Consider the following 17,500-nt stretch of genomic DNA (forward strand, 5'->3'; position numbering starts at 1 on the left):
AGAGAGAGAGAGAGAGAGAGAGAGAGAGAGAGAGAGAGAGAGAGAGAGAGAAAGGGGAGAAATGAGTAAAAAAAAATGAAGCAGAAAAAGGAAGAGAATGACAAATGACAAGAGGGAAGGAAGGAGAAGCAAGAAGGAAGTGATGTAGGAGGAAGAGATGGAAGGATGATGGCTAAGATCACGGTAGGGAAGGAGAAAAGGAGAAAAGGAGAAAGAGAAAGAGAGAAATAGAGAGAGAGAGAGAAATAAGAACTAAGAATTCCAATGAGAAAGGAAGAGGAGAGGGAGGCAGGGAGGAAGGAAGGAAAAAATGATAGAAAAAGAGAAAGAAAAGAAGGAAACAAGAAAAAAAAAGAAAGAAACGAAGGAAGGAAGGAAGAATAGAAGGAAGGAGAATAGATAGAAGCGAGGTAAGTAAAATGGAAGTGATAAAGAAGAAGAATGAAAAAAATAAATAAAAGTAAGAATAAAAGATAAATGAGGAATGCAGAGAAAAAGGAGAGAGGAATGGAGAGATGGAAGGAGAGGAGGGAAAGAAGTGAAGTAAATAGATACAGGAAAAGAAGAATGAACATGAAAACAGAGGAGGAAACAAACGGGAAATGGAAAAAAATAAAGAAGAGAATTAGGAAAGCAGAAAATTTAAGAAAAAAATAAATAAACTGATGAAAAAAAGGATAAAAAATAAAATTGAAGAAGAAGAAGAAGAAGAAAGAGGTTGGATGGGAAGAAAGGAGAGTGGAGGGAAAAGTGGAAGATGGAGTAAAGGAGGAAAGTAGAGAACCAGGTATAAACAAAATTAAATAAACGGAGAAAAAAAAAAACATATGAAAATTAAGATGAGGGTAAGAGGAAAGAGGTTGGATGGAAGGAAGGGAAACTAGAGGGAAAAGTGAAGGGATGGAGGGAAGAGTGAAGGGGGTGGAGGGAAGGAGGGAAGGAGGGATCACAACGAGGGCCATGCATTACCTCCACACAGGAACCCAGCGGGGGGAGGAGGGAGGGAATATTTTGGTCACATAATATCACACAATTTTCCTGTTGCCCTAGAGAGAGAGAGAGAGAGAGAGAGAGAGAGAGAGAGAGAGAGAGAGAGAGAGAGAGAGAGAGAGAGAGAGAGAGAGAGAGAGAGAGAGAGAGACTAACACCACAACCACACAACTCTAATCAAGTAAAGAAAACCATAATAAAACAGAGAAAACAATGCAATACCACATTTCCACCTTAAAACTCTCACCTTTATGAACACCTGAGCCGGACAGGTGAGCTCACTAATTAACACAACTCAGGTAAGCCTCTTTATCTGTGTAAACAATGCCCACTCAATGACGTCAGCATTCAACACTTTACTCTCTCATCGGAACTCTTCTTAGCGGGTACAAAGATGACAAGTCGAGTTATCAAGGGTGTTTTTTTCCTATTAATCCTTCCCTCCTATTGTTATTCCTTATTAAGATCGCTTTAACTAGTTTGTATGGACTCACAGACACAAATATACGGAATGAGAGGTAAATTTAGTCTTTTCTAGGCAGCAAATCTGTTTCAAAGATTGTCAAGCAGGGATGAGTGTCTAAAAAGTTATAGATTTTCATGTTTATAAGAATTTTTTGAGCAGTGAAAGGGTTAATGTTGCAGAATGTATATAATACTATCAATAGACTAACGAAAACTTCACTGAAAAACACAGATAACTTCCACTACGATCTGTAAGAAAAATAGAACCAAGAGTTGAGAAATACGATCTGAAATACTGAATGTAAATAATTCCCCTTACAATATGAAATGTAATAATGAAAAATAGATGAGACTCTACGCTGTGACAATGGAGGCGTGAAGGTAATCCCTCTCAGTGGCGTTGGTTGAGCCTCTTTAAAACATATTTTTGACACGTTAGTACATATTTGTGCCAGACTGAAAGGCGTGTATGAATAGAAGCGAGTAAAGGTGCGATAATATGTCCACCTCTTGTAGTTCAAATCTCTTTAGGTAAATGTTCATCTTTATCACCTGTGCCTCGTGTGTGTGTGTGTGTGTGTGTGTGTGTGTGTGTGTGTGTGTGTGTGTGTGTGTGTGTGTGTGTGTGTGTGTGTGTGTGTGTGTGTGTGTGTGTGTGTGTGTGTGTGTGTGTGTGTGTGTGTGTAGTTCACGCATTAGTTAGTATTTGTGTACAGAAGAATAATCACATTTCTGAAAGATAGGAAATGAAAACACGCTATTCAATTCTCTTTCCGGTCAATTCTCAACGATTTCACTAAGCGCTAAACCTCTTTTGAACACTACCTAATACTCTTGCTCCTTTCCATCCAACCTCTTTCCTCTTACCCTCATCTTAATTTTCATATGTTTTTTTTTTTTTTCACCCTCTTCTTAATTTTTCATATGCTTTTTTTCCATTTTTTTGTTTTTCAATGCTAATTACCTGGAATGTATACAAATGGATGATAATTTCATATGCTTCCGGAAAAAAAAAAAACTGGAGAATATATTAGTTTATCGATTTTTGCCAGACTGTCCACAAAGGTTCGGTAATATTTGTTTCATTTCGTTCAATTATCGTTACATATTTTGACTAACTCAGTAACAACTCTACGCTAATATTTCGCTGATTTATCCCCACATATTTTGATTAACTATAAATTATCTTTGTTTATTTAGATCAGATTTTTTTCTTTATTTTCTTTTTCTTTCTTTTTTTTTTATATATATTCCGGGAAACTCCTAATGAAGCAACAAGACTAAACCTTCAATAAAAAACAGAGACGCATCGCAAAGTTAATCAAATCGCGCTTACTTTCGCGACTCCCGGAATGAAATGGACAGCCGAACTCCATCACACTGCACACCGTATTCGCATCCGTAGTGTTCGCTCATCAGACACGCCAAAGTTTCACAATATATTCAGCGAAATCAGAGTGAATATGTAACCTGAAGGCATATATAATTTTTTTCTTATTTAATTTCTTGCATTTTCCTTTTTTTCCCTCTACAGTATGAAGAGACATACATACATACATACATACATACATACATACATACATACATAAATACATACATACATAATTTATTTTACTTATTTTCTTTCTTGTGTTTTCATTTTTCTTTTACATTATGAAGAGACAGTTACATACACACACACACACACACACACACACACACACACACACACACACACACACACACACACATACATACATACATACATACTTTATTGACCAGAACAACACACACATGCATATAAACGCTTCATTACTTCTTGTATTTTGTAATTCAATGGAAAGAGAGAGAGATTACAGAGATAACAAAAAAAAATAATATACACTGATTGCATATTCTTGTGTGTGTGTGTGTGTGTGTGTGTGTGTGTGTGTGTGTGTGTGTGTGTGTGCAAGTCTCGATAGTTTTGATACAAAGAAAAGAGAAAAAAAAAGTATGCTGTTCAATTCTCAGGTTGCATCACTACATTGTTTGTTGAGCTGTAAAGATAATGAAACGAGAGAGAGAGAGAGAGAGAGAGAGAGAGAGAGAGAGAGAGAGAGAGAGAGAGAGAGAGAGAGAGAGAGAGAGAGAGAGAGAGAGAGAGAGAGAGAGAGAGAGAATGTCAAGGTACACACAGATCTTTCAGCTTAAAAATAACTCCAATATTTTAATCAGTATTTCTCTTTTCCGCCTCGATAAATTTTTCCCCAATTTTCCAGTGTATTATTAAGTACAAGAAAAGGGAAAAAAAGAAGAGAAAAATGAGAAAAAGAGAAAAATACACTGATACCTAACGTCCTTAAGGCATTTCCAGAATTTCAATTCCAGTTCTTTTCTTTTTTCATACCATATGATGCAAATCTCGCCACACATTTTCCCTTAGGCGAATCTCTCTCTCTCTCTCTCTCTCTCTCTCTCTCTCTCTCTCTCTCTCTCTCTCTCTCTCTCTCTCTCTCTCTGCTGTCTCTCCTTGTTTCTGGATATTACATAAAGCAAATTTGGCTCTCTCTCTCTCTCTCTCTCTCTCTCTCTCTCTCTCTCTCTCTCTCTCTCTCTCTCTCTCTTGAAAAACAAAGCTCATTTCTCTCCATAACTCAAGCCGAACTAAAGCTTTCCTAAGATACCGCATGCTAATGTAACGAAGGAGAAAGGGAAGGAGCGGGGAGGAGAGAGAGGAGGAGGGAGGAGGCAGGGGAGAGAAAGATTAATGGAAGGACGGAATGTGGAGGAATGAAAGGAAGAAGGAAAATATGTAGACACTTATTGAAGGAGGAGAAAAGGTAGGAGCTGAAGGAAGGAAGGAAGGAAGGAAGGAAGGAAGGAGGGAGGAACTGAATGCATGACAAGTTGATGGACGAAGGAAGGAGAAAGTGAAGGAAAGGAAATGTATGAGGAAGGAGAGAAGGAAGTAAATTCAGAGGGAAGTAATGATGAAAGGAAGGAAGAAAAGAAGAAAGGGAGAAAAGAAGGGAAAAAAGTTTAAATCAGCGCAGTGAAAGATGGAAAAGAGGGAAAGGAAAAAAGGGTGCAGTAGTAGTAGTAGTAGTAGTAGTAGTAGTAGTAGTAGTAGTAGTAGTAGTAGTAGTAGTAGTAGTAGTAGTAGTAGTAGTAGTTGATGATGTTGTTACTGTTGTTGCTGTTGTTGTTGTTGTTGTTGTTGTGGCAGATACTGAAAAAAACGATGAACAACAACAACAACAACAACAACAACAACAACAACAACAACAACAACAACAACAACAACAATAATAATAACAATAATAACAATAGTAATGATAACCTGGATTCATTAGATTCATTACAAGAAAAATAAATGATCAACTATTCGCAAAAAGTTCACGTGAAAAAAAAAAAGATCATAAACATCAAGCGACACTTAATGACTGAAAAAAAAGAAAATATAAGAAAATTTAATGATGGTAAAATAAAAAGAATAAAAAAGAGAAAAAAAATATTTACATGACTGCGTAACTAGGCTATTTAACTCCCCCACCACTCTCTCTCTCTCTCTCTCTCTCTCTCTCTCTCTCTCTCTCTCTCTCTCTCTCTCTGTCACGTTACACTTCAATTATTTCCACTTTCTCTCCATATTCTCTCCCCCAACACACACACACACACACACACACACACACACACACACACACACACACACACACACACACACACACACACACACACACACACAGACACACACACACTGACACACCCAAAATCATGTAAAAAAATGAAAGAACGAAGAAAAATAGGAAAGTATCTTAAAACTAAAAAAATATTACCGAAAAAAAATTCCTTGAAATAGAGAGAGAGAGAGAGAGAGAGAGAGAGAGAGAGAGAGAGAGAGAGAGAGAGAGAGAGAGAGAGAGAGAGCGCTGTTCCACGTAATAATCATGCAAGGTGTTACTTTGCAAACACTTCCCTTGGGACACACACACCTGCCCTCTGGTGGCGTCAAGACAACTAACACACACCATTACTTACTTCCCAAGAGTATTTAAATCCTCCTTCCCCCCATTCCCTCCCCTCGCACCCCCTCCCCTCATTTCCCTCCCCACTAGTATCTATCTTCGGCATTTTTTTACTTTTCCTTCCCGTTATCAGCTTTTTTTCTTTTATTTCTCTCTCTCTCTCTCTCTCTCTCTCTCTCTCTCTCTCTCTCTCTCTCTCTCTCTCTCTCTCTCTCTCTCTCTCTCTCTCATTCCTGAATCTAACTTTGTCCAACTCATTCCACTTTCACCTTGCAATACCGTCTTTCTCTCTCTCTCTCTCTCTCTCTCTCTCTCTCTCTCTCTCTCTCTCTCTCTCTCTCTCTCTCTGTGTGTGTCTTTACTCACTAATGGAAATGTCATCTTTATCATCCCTCTCTCATCTCATCTTCATCCCCTTTCTTCTCTCCCTTACCTCTCTCTCTCTCTCTCTCTCTCTCTCTCTCTCTCTCTCTCTCTCTCTCTCTCTCTCTCTCTCTCTCTCTCTCTCTCTCTCTTCTCTACCACACTGTCAAGGGAAATACTACTTGTTGAATAGTGCTGAGAGAGAAAGAGAGAGAGAGAGAGAGAGAGAGAGAGAGAGAGAGAGAGAGAGAGAGAGAGAGAGAGAGAGAGAGAGAGAGAGAGAGAGAGAGAGAGAGAGAGAGAGAGCAGTAAGGAAAACAAAGGAAGATTATTATACGTATGATTAAAAAATGTCCGCTTTAACCATGAACCCTGGTAGATGAATTCCAGTGGCAAACAGTTCTAATATCTAATAAATAAATAAATAAATAAATAAATAAATAAATGCTGAACGTATAAGCGTTGCATCTTTGTCCTTTCGATTCCACACCTTCACCTCTTCATATTGTCATCTAATTTCCTTAAAGTAATCCTTAAGCATTTATTTTGTCAGCCTGGTTAGTATTAAGAAAAAAACAACAACTCAATATTATTCCCTCTTATTTTTTCGTTTATTGAGAGAAAACATGTCTAACCCCTTTCATCTTTCTTCCTGCGACCAATTTAGCAACGTAGGGATTTGTTTTATCGCTCGTCGATGTACTTTTTTCCTGAAGAGAGGAGAGGAGAGGAGAGGAGAGGAGGCGAGAGGAGAGGAGAGGAGGGGAGGGGAGAGGAGGGGAGAGGAGAGAATGGGAGGGGAGTGGAGTGGAGAGAAGAGGAAAGGAAAGGAAAGGAAAGGAGAGGTGAGGAGAGGAAAGGAAAGGAGAGGAGAGGAGAGTAGAGGAGAGGAAAGGAGGGAAAAGGCAAGAGAAGTGGCGAGAAAAAAATACGAGACGAAACAAGAGAAGAAAGACAGAAAACAAGAGAGAAGAAAAGAGAAGAGAATACAAAAGAAGAGAAAGCAACGATACGAAAAAAAATAAAAAGAAATGCAGAACAAACAAACAAATTGAGATGGAAATGAAATGAAGAAAACATGACAACGAGGAAAAAAAGGGAAAATAAAACAAGAAGAAATATAAATAGAAATGAAACAGGAAGTAATACAATACAAAAATATAAAAACTACATTACACAAAACAACGATACAAAAGCTGGAAATTGGACGTCATCACCCTTAAGCAACACGAGTCTAAGGGTGAAAATAAATAAAAAAATAAATAAAGAAATGAAGCACGCACACAAACAATACAGCTTACGAAAAAAAAAAATAAAAAAAAAAATATATAAACAAGTGCTGACGTTAGCAGAATATATTTAAACGAACAAGTGGTTATCTGATGATGGCTGACCCCCTCCCGTGTGTGTGTGTGTGTGTGTGTGTGTGTGTGTGTGTGTGTGTGTGTGTGTGTGTGTGTGTGTGTTAGACAGCACAATATATGTTTAACAATAAAATATGTCAGTAATTGCAGCTACCATTATCTTTCTACTGTTCTCCCCTCTTCGTTCCCTCCCATACAAACAAAAACATCAAATAATAATGATAATAATGATAATAATAATAATAATAATAATAATAATAAAAATGAAACAAGTTAACGAGTAATATTTTTTTCTTCTCTTTTTGTCTATGTACGAGTATGTTACAAATCAGATTCCTTGACTTCCCTCTCTCTCTCTCTCTCTCTCTCTCTCTCTCTCTCTCTCTCTCTCTCTCTCTCTCTCTCTCTCTCTCTCTCTCTAGCATCTATTCTCAGTTTCATTCCTTCCTCCTACAATTTCTATTTTTTCCATTTATTTTTTATTCATTCTTTACTTCCCTTTCTGTCTTCATCTCTCCCTCCATTTATTTCCTTTCTTGCTCCTCTGTGATCCTTCCTTATCTTCCTTGCACGCCTTCTTCCCTCTCCCTCTTCCTCTATCCTTCCTCCACTGTTTCTCTCTCTCTTCTTTCCTTCCTTTCTCACTCTCCCCTTTCTTTGCAACCCATCCTTCCCTCCTTATTTTCCCATCTCTCTCTCTCTCTCTCTCTCTCTCTCTCTCTCTCTCTCTCTCTCTCTCTCTCTCTCTCTCTCTCTCTCTCTCTCTCTCTCTCTCTCTCTCTCTCTCTCTCTCTCTCTCTCTCTCTTCCTTGCATCCTTCTCCATTCCACCATCTTTTCATCTATCTTTCCTTCACTTCTCTCTCTTCTTCCTTTCTTCCCTCACTTCCTTCCATTCTCCCTCACATCCCTCCTCTTTCCATTTACTTTCTTCCCTTTTACTCTCCCTTCTTTTCACTCCATCTTTCCATCCTCATACCCCCATTTAGTTTCTCTGTTGCTTCTCTCACTCTCTCCCTCCCCTCTCTCCCTCTTCCTCTCCCCTCTCCCAACCACCTTTATGACAGATTCTCCTCTAAAACACGTGTAACTCTACCCGAGAGGAGACACTTACTTTTCCTTACTTTTCTTTCTTTTTTTTTTCTTCGTTTTTTTTTCTTGTCTCTCTTCATTTTTGCCCAATTTAATGAGAGGCGCAATTAGAGTTGTTATGTTCCTTTTTCCAATACCGGCTTGTCCCCTATGTTCGGACGTTTTGTTGTGAGGAGGAGGAGGAGGAGGAGGAGGAGGAGGAGGAGGAGGAGGAGGAGGAGGAGGAGGAGGAGGAGGTTACGTAAAACTTCTTGGAGGAAATGTTTGAGGAAAAAGTCATCTGGTTCAGTGTTCAAGAAATGTTAATAAGGAGGAGGAGGAGGAGGAGGAGGAGGAGGAGGAGGAGGAGGAGGAGGAGGAGGAAGAGGAGGAGGAGGAGGAGGAGGAGGAGGAGGAGGAGGAGGAAGAGGAGGAGGAGGAAGAGGAGGAACACTCGTCGATAGTTATTAGGAAGGAATGTAAGGAAGCAACATAATTAGTGAAGGACTTGAAGGAAAGGACTTGAGGATGGGCAGAATGTAATGAGAGAGAGAGAAGGACAAGGTAGGGTGACATAAGAGAGGATTTGCAGGGGAAGTGGGGATCTAAAGACGGGTTTAGAGCAGCTCGTTCTTCCTTTGTGTTCCTTTGTGATAATTACGGACTGTGTTTCGAAACGCTCTGGTCTTTCATAGCCTTTTTTTTTTTTTGTTTGTTTGTTTTTTAGTCTAGGTGGATGTTTTGTGATGTTTATGTTTACCTTCGTCTGATGCCATGGTGTTGACATCTCTTTAACCCTTTCACTGTTACACATTTTTTTTCAATCACCAATAACTTTTTAGACACTTATTCTTGGACTAAATCCTCTTAAGTTTTCCTGTAGTAGTAAAAAATAACTTCCTTTTCTATCTTTATTCCCGTCTGTCTTCACGCCAACACTGATACGCCCATAGCTTTAAAAATGTTAGACTACGAATGCGATCTCTTAAATTTCTCAGTATTCATTAAAAAAATAATAATAATAATTACTTCCTTTTCTATAATTTGTTCGGTCTGTCTTCACGCCAACAATTACTAGCGTTTTCTGGTCACTGAAACGCCCATAGCTTTAAAAGGGTTACACTACCAATGCGATCTCTTTTAAACGCCCATAGCTTTAAAAGGGTTACACTACCAATGCGATCTCTTTTAAACGCAAACAATGATTAACGTTCTGATGGTCAACGAAACGCCAATACCAGTAAAAAGGTTAACTACCCATGTGAAGTATCTTAAAGTATTCATGTAATAAACAAAAAAATGAGTAATCTCCTTTTCTCTCTTTAGTCTCTTCTGCCTAAACGCAGCCATTAATATTACTGGTGAACGAAACGCCCACTGCAGTAAAAACGGTTTAAACTACCATCGCGAAAATCTTGAAGACCTCATAACTTCGCCTAAGTCTACTAAGAGTCTAAACAGGACGCCGCAACGCTGTGGAACGCGATGGTGCGGCAGGTGTGGTGAGCGTTATGAGGCCGTGCGTGGGGCTTTACAGTGAGGAGAGGCAGAAGACGTGCTGCGCGGGGCTAATGAGAGGCTGGGCGAGGCGTGGGGGTCATTACTGCCACGAGAAGTAAGTACTGGTAATGGTAAAGGATGGGAAAGGTGAGACGGAACAGGAAGCACAAGGTAATACAAAAGGAAGAATAAACTGTGGCAGATCAGCTGGTACTACGCTATTCGCAAACCTTATACATAAACCTTATACTAAAATTGAAATGAACATAAGATCTCACAAACGAAGAACACACAGCAACAGACTTATTGGCCCTTAAGAGGCTGTTCCTGACGGCTGGAAATTACAGGCCTAAGACTGCAAATGAGACAGAAATAGGATAGATAGGAACACGAAAGGAACAAACAGCAACAGACCTATTGGCCCTTTACGAGGCTGTCTGTGGTAAGCCATCTGTGCTGTAAGCTGTCAATACAACTCTCTTATCTTGCTGCATAATCGCGAGTAAAACCCAAATGATAACAGAGATGCAGCCAAAGGAAGGAACAGTAAGAGTGACTGTACTGTATACCGTGCCACGAGTCCAGCGCTGTCCTTCCGTCACCTGAGAACACGTGAACATGACTGCAGTGTTGCCTCACCCGCTGATTGGCTCAAGTATTCCTCGCTTGTTGTAACGCGCAGCAAATTTTCTGTATTCATATCAAAACGTTTTGTAATTTGCAAGATACTGCATTATTTGTATAACTCAATATCTTACATATAAATAATAGTTTTGGATAAAATTGTCTCTATAATCTTGCCAAACACCTTATCTACATTTATTTCTAGATTACCACATTAAGACAAAAAATAACATAATACCTTACAAATAAAGCAAGTCTTTCGTAGGAAAACCATGAAGCTGGATTAAACACAGACATAAATCATACGACAACTCACACACAAAGGAGGAACTCAGTAGAATTACAAACTAATTTACCGCACGTCCCAAAACAAGACGAGAACACGCAAGGGAATGAAAGTTAGAGAAAGAAAAATTACCGAAAGAACAAACAGCACGAACTTTCTTGGCGAAAAGCTACAATATGTAATCCAAACAAAGAAACAAAACTGACAGACTTAAGTAACAGAGTATATGCAAGTGTTACGATATTCGCCAGAGACCGGGAGAGAATAAAGACAAGTCGAGAAACTATGCAATATAACCTAAACTAAGCAACCTAAGCAAACAAACTATCAAATAGCAGAGTACGTGCGAGTGTTACATGTTCACGTGTTCTCAGGTGGCAAAACGACTGCACCAGAGACCGCGACAGAGAGTAGAGCGTCCCCTTCTCTCCCTTATGAATGATGTCTCTCTCGCCTAACTTCTTCGAGGCGGGAGGCGAGGCGAGTGACACGGAAGATGAAAGAGACTGGGAAGACGAGAACCCGGGAAGATGAGACAGAGCGAGAGGTGAGCATTAGGAAAAGTAAAAAAAATAAAAAAAGAAGAACGAAAGGGAAAGGGGCTGCTAAGGTGAATGATAGGAAGGTATAGAGAAAAGAAGAAAAGACAAAGGTGAAGGAAATAAGAAGTGAGAGATAAAAGGAATAAGGTACAAATAAGGGACAAGAATAAGAATGACTGAAAGGGAGTGAAAGGAATGGTGGGAAAAACAGGGGAGAATAAAATGTGAAGGAATGAAATGTAACAAAAGGAATATAAAGGAAGAGGAATGATAAAAGGTATACGATGAAAAGACAGAAAAAGAATACTAGGTAAGGAAGAATGGCCAAGTAAAGACTGACAAAAAGGAAGGGGAATAAAAGCCAGTAAATCTAAAATACAAACGAGGGAAAAGGAAAAGGTGAAGGGAAAAAAGTGAAAAATTCTTGAAAGTTTAATGAAAGGAGAGGTGAGAAAAAGTGTGAAAGTTAAGAAGAGGGAAAAAAAAATATATGCTAGGAAACGAAACAGACAAGTAAAGGTAAAGAAGAAAGAAAAAAAAAGGAAGAGAGGAATACACAAGAAGGAAGAAAGTTTAAAGAAGAGAAGGTGATAAAATGCGAAATATAGAAAGACGAAAGGGAAGTGAGGCCAGCGAACGGAACAAGCATGCGAACGAAACGGAGAGAAAAGCGAAGAGAAGAAAGGAACAAGAAATACTTGAAGATGAAAGCAAAAAGTGAAAAAATAAAAAAAATAAAAAAAATATATCGAAGCTAGCAAATCGGACAAACAGGTCAGCAAAAAAAAACAAAAACAACTGAAGATATGTGAAAATGGGGGAAAGTGAGAGACTGCGAAAGATGGCAAACTCCTAGCACAGCCAAGGAAGCAAAAGGAATAACCCAGCAAGCGGAAAGGTAAACGTGAAGAAAAGACAGGTGGCAGAACAGGTGGTAAAACAGGTAAACTTGCTCTATTCCTCCGAGGGGCGAGGGCTTAAAGTTTGTTTGGACTTCCGCCTCAGCCTTCAACTTTTGTAACCTCGCCTGTGAAGATAAACCAAGAATTTGAAAAAGAAAGAAAAAAAAATGAGAAGAATAAATAAGTAAAGAGGCAACAAGTCCACGGTCAAACATTGGTGGCAGCGGTGGGATTCACACACACACATACACACACACACACACACACACACACACACACACACACACACACACACACACACACACACACACACACACACACACACACACACACACACACTAATCACTCACCTGGAAAAAAGAAAAAAAAAGGGGAAAAAAATCTTCGTGACTTGAAGGTAAAATAAAACGAGGCAAAAAGAAAATGAAAGACTAGGAAGAAAGAAAAAGAAAAAAAGCGAAACAAAAAATGGAAAACAGAAAACGGGTGCAGGACGATGCACTTCAATCGGATTCGAGCAAAAAAAGATAAATGACTTAACGTGTCGAGAGAGAGAGAGAGAGAGAGAGAGAGAGAGAGAGAGAGAGAGAGAGAGAGAGAGAGAGAGAGAGAGAGAGAGAGAGAGAGAGAGAGAGAGAGAGAGAGAGAGAGAGAGAGAGACTCCACCAAATTGCATTATTGAGCTTTTTGAGGATACTGCAAGAAATCACAAGAAAATAGTGTGTGTGTGTGTGTGTGTGTGTGTGTGTGTGTGTGTGTGTGTGTGTGTGTGTGTGTGTGTGCAGCCAACGGGATGGTAATGAGATGCTGCGGTAAGGGCGATGATTTACCAAGGGCGCTGCACAATCTGGGACAACGGCAGCTTCTCTTTAGAAACAGAACCAGATCGATGCCCCAACTTCCCTCTCTCATGCAGCCCAGTTTAGCTAGCAGGCAGGCAGGCGGCGGGTTTTATACGTGTTTTGACTCTCTCTCCTCTCTCTCTCTCTCTCTCTCTCCTCTCTCTCTCTCTCTCTCTCTCTCCTCTCTCTCTCCTCTCTCTCTCTCTCTCTCTCTCTCTTGCATTGTACCTTCCTGTGTTCTTTTCATTCATGTTTTATCGTCTTCCTGAATCTCTTGGGTTATATTTTTTCCTTGTTTAATTTGATGATTTCAAGGGAAGTTATAAGCTGTGATTGACTGACTTGATTCCATTGCCTGATTGATTAATTGATTGCATTGTTTTGTGACTGACTGACTGTTTGTATTATTTGTGAATGAGTGACTGATTGCATTCTTTGTGACTGAGTTGTTGGTCGGCTTGTTTCACACGTTCTCAACTTTTCGTGTCACTCAGCCCCTCACGCTGTACTTTCGCCACAAGTTGGTTGCTTCATAAAGAGTAATACATTATGAATAACGCTCTGAATAATAAACTCCCGCTTACTTGTGTGGGTAGTGAATGCATTAGTTCTTTTCTTCCTTTCTTTTTACCAGAAGTATTGTGTGAGCCGTCTCTTCCTCATGCACGAGATGAGTATATTGTAACTTTTTTAATGAAGTAATGAATATTCTCATCTTTGTTTTAAAATATGAGCTAAAGAAACTTAATTTTTTTAGAGTTGAATAACCTATACATTATTTCCCATGTGTTGTGTTGAATAAAATGTCTATTAATTCTTTGTGCTGTGAAATATAACACTGCCGCTTCTCTTCTTCTAAATGTTGCGCAGTCTGTCTCTTTATTTCAAGTATGAACTGAAAAAACTCAAGTTGATTTTTTCCATGTGTTGTACTGAATTAACTATATATTAATCCTTCACGTCTTTAAATATATACGGCTAATCTCTCTTTTTTCCTAAATGTGAATAACGACCTTTATTCCTCCCTTGTGTAAGCTGTGAATAAACAACGCTAACCTTCTTACACGCTGAATAATAAAGCAACAAAATTATTAAATACACCTTCAGGCTCCTCTACGTAACATCTATTTTGTTGAGCAGGAGGATGTGAAGACTGGCTTTCCTTTGCATTTCTGAACGTAATCTTTTTCTAAGCGATGAATAATAAAATCTGAATAATGAAGTATCTCCTTATTGTCTTCTAAGCACGAGTATTTGTCTTCAGTAGGAACGTGTGGAGTTTTAGCTTTCCCGTTCTCATCTTGCTAAAAGCCTCGAGAGAAAAGGCTGTGTCTCATGCACTGAAGAAGTATACTGTCATATTTGTGCAGTACGAATGATGTAAATGACTAGGAACAAAGGTTGACATTCAGCACAGCCACTCACGTCATCGCCTCCCGATAAATAAGTCTAAATAAAAGGACTTTGCGATGCTGCTCTTTTGCGGCGTAAAGGTTTAGCAAGGAGGTACACTCGCGGTCAATAATTTTTCAATGTTGTGCATTTATTTCCGCGTTGCCTGCTGTCTCCCCTTGCTCTTAGTTGTAGTAGTAGTAGTAGTAGTAGTAGTAGTAGTAGTAGTAGTAGTAGTAGTAGTAGTAGTAGTAGTAAAAATAAAGTAAGAATAGAAAAATAAATAAAAGGTTCTCTATATTCACAAAATAAAGTAACTTAGATAAAAAACAACAAGATAACACTATATACCCGCAACTTCAAAATATTGCACCCTATCAGTAACAATAAACTTTACTTAAAAAAAAAAAAAAAAAGCGCTATACAGTATATATTTACAGCATCGAACTTTCTACATCCGTGTGAATATAACGAGATAGCACGCTGCGTATCTTTACTGCAGCCACAAGTCTCTGTTGTCACAAGGAACACTGGAACCAATAACCCCTTCATATTACACCAACGAGAAAATGTAACACGTTTGGACAGAACCAGGTAATTCGATGCGTGTGTAATGGTATCCTCCTTCTAATGTATTGTGTTTAGTTATTATTAGTGTCCCTTATCGAGAGGAGGGAGGGCATGGACAGAAGAAGGAGTTGTCAGTAACGGAAATGTAAAATAGAAAAAATTGTTTGGAAAAATACACAGAAGTCGAGATAGGTTGTCTCTCTTTAGTCTACACAACTATTTAAAAGGCTAGTACGGAGGCAGTTGCATCAGTAACGGGGAATTAAAGAAAGAAATGTTTTTGGTAGATACACAGAATGAAGGAATAATAGGTTAAGTTTGTCTCTCGAAAGGCTATACCACTATTTAAAAGACACTAGTACAGAGCCACGAGCTGCGTCAGTAACTCAGTGAAAAAAAAAAATAGATAAATAAATAAAAAATGCGTAGATACACAGAAAGAAGTGAAAATAAGAGAATGAGGTTGTCTCTCTATAGACGACACAACTATTTAAAAGACTAGTACAGAGGGGAGTTGAGTCAGAGGGGAACGTTAAAAAAAAATAAAGTTGCATAAATACACAAAAAGAAGGGATGATATGAGGTTAAGTTTTCTCTTTTTTCAAGCTATACAACTATTTAAGGGATTAGCACAAAGTAGCTGTGAGTAACGAGGAAGCAAGAGAGGCGCGGCTGAGACGGTTTTGGTCATGTGTAGTGGATCGGCAGAGACAGCCCCGTGAGAGGAGCGTGTTGGAGAAAAGTAGAAGGGAGTAGAGGGAGAGAAAGGCATTATTTAGATGGAGGGATGGAATTGAGAGAGACACGAGGCGGCTTGGTCTGGGGTGAAGGACTGGCAGAGAGGGAAGGTACTGCCGGCAACATGCAACGAGAGATGATGATGTTGATGAAGAAGAAGAAGAAGAAGAAGAAGAAGAAGAAGAAGAAGAAGAAGAAGAAAAAAAAAAAGAAGAAAAACAAAAACAAGAAGAAGAGGAAGAGGAAGAAGAAGAATTCCTTATAAGTATGAATCTCTCAATCCAAGATAAATGTTTTGTTCTTTTAATACCCACGTGTATTAAAGTCTTAGTGCTGCAGCGTGCGGAGGCCAGAAATTCAAGGAGTTAGTGAGCCAGTAGTTTAGTGAAATGCGTAACAGTGACACGGGCGTAGATATGAGAAGTTCGGCCAGTGAGTGACAGTGACACGTCAAGAGTACGGTTTTGGTTAGGCCTAGTGTGGGACAGTGACGCTTGTACAGTAAATATAAGATCTTAACTTAGACAGCTGGGTGTGTTTTTGGATAGGGGTGCCCAAAATATCTCCTTTAACCTGTACAATCCCCAACATGAAAAATGGTGTATTATGTATTAATAATAAAAAAAAGGAGTTCCGCCTAGGGCACAATGGAAAACAGACACACACACACACACACACACACACACTCTCTCTCTCTCTCTCTCTCTCTCTCTCTCTCTCTCTCTCTCTCTCTCTCTCTCTCTCTCTCTCTCTCCCGCTTCCAAAGATAAAAGCACAGAAAAAGAAGCAAAAAACAGTTGGCCAGTTAAGTTTTCTGTGCTCTCTCGACATTTCTCGTATGGAACAACAAATATTCAAGACGAAGGAGGGAAAATAAACAGAAAACAGGAAGAGTCACGAAAGAGTTCACCTATCTGAGAATAAATTAATGCTAAGTAACCGCGACTTCATTATGTCTAGTGGTGAGTGAGTAAGTGAATACAATGATAACACCGCCAGTAGTTCAAATGCCGCTCGTCAGCCCGGCACACCATCTGAGGAGGGGATGAAAGATGCATACCAGTAGATACATGCCACTGACGCTTTTACAAGATGTGTATGTGTCTGTGTGTGTGTGTGTGTGTGTGTCGTCAAATTCAAGTATGTATGCAGGAAACACACACACCAAAAAAAAAAAAAAAAAACAGCAGTAATGACAAGTGACATAATTAACAGACATGGTAATTAGTGAGGAGTAAAAACTGAATGTAAAAATGTAACGTTGAGTGACTTTATGACAGAACACCTTGACTAATTAACTCTTTAGACTGCATTACATTTCACCAGTACGGTTCCTAAATTTTTCATTCATTTTTTTTTACCCTTTCTATTTAATCTGCTTATCTACTTGCTAATCTACCTGACAAATGATCGATGCCAGTTATCATTTTTCATTTCTTTAGTATAATCTTACATCTCCATGCATCATTTTATTACCTTTTCCTCATTTATGTAATTATCTTCTCGTTTAGTTACCATGGGAAGTTTAAACCGCGAAACATTTAAATAATTTCAAGAATATCACATCAGCATTATCTGGCGAGAGTTAAGTTTCCCTTCTACAACTCAAAGACCCCAATTGTGACGGTCTCCTGCAGCTTCCCTTATGTTCTTATGTGAATCAAATACTCCCTGACAAGCCCCCCAATGCACAAGGTCACTGGGTCAGGAAGTACACATCTAACTACATCCCACACCTTTTTACTTATTGACTCACTAAACGTCGCGACATTCAAGCAGCAACAGTGACTGGCGGTGCGGCTCATTGCAGTCTGTCAGGCGCCTTGAATCCCTTGTCAAATTAATGTTGATTACACTGCAAGACAC

At 39.1% G+C, this 17,500-nt stretch overlaps 1 protein-coding gene across 3 annotated transcripts in view; it reads right to left on the reverse strand.

The window, feature by feature from the left end:
• LOC135092993 (pleckstrin homology domain-containing family G member 7-like) overlaps window positions 1-17,500 on the reverse strand; it is a 212,478-nt gene that overhangs the window by 194,613 nt on the left and 365 nt on the right. The window lies entirely within an intron of this gene.

This window comes from Scylla paramamosain, chromosome 41 (genome assembly GCF_035594125.1).
Source record: "Scylla paramamosain isolate STU-SP2022 chromosome 41, ASM3559412v1, whole genome shotgun sequence".
Taxonomy (NCBI): domain Eukaryota; kingdom Metazoa; phylum Arthropoda; class Malacostraca; order Decapoda; family Portunidae; genus Scylla; species Scylla paramamosain.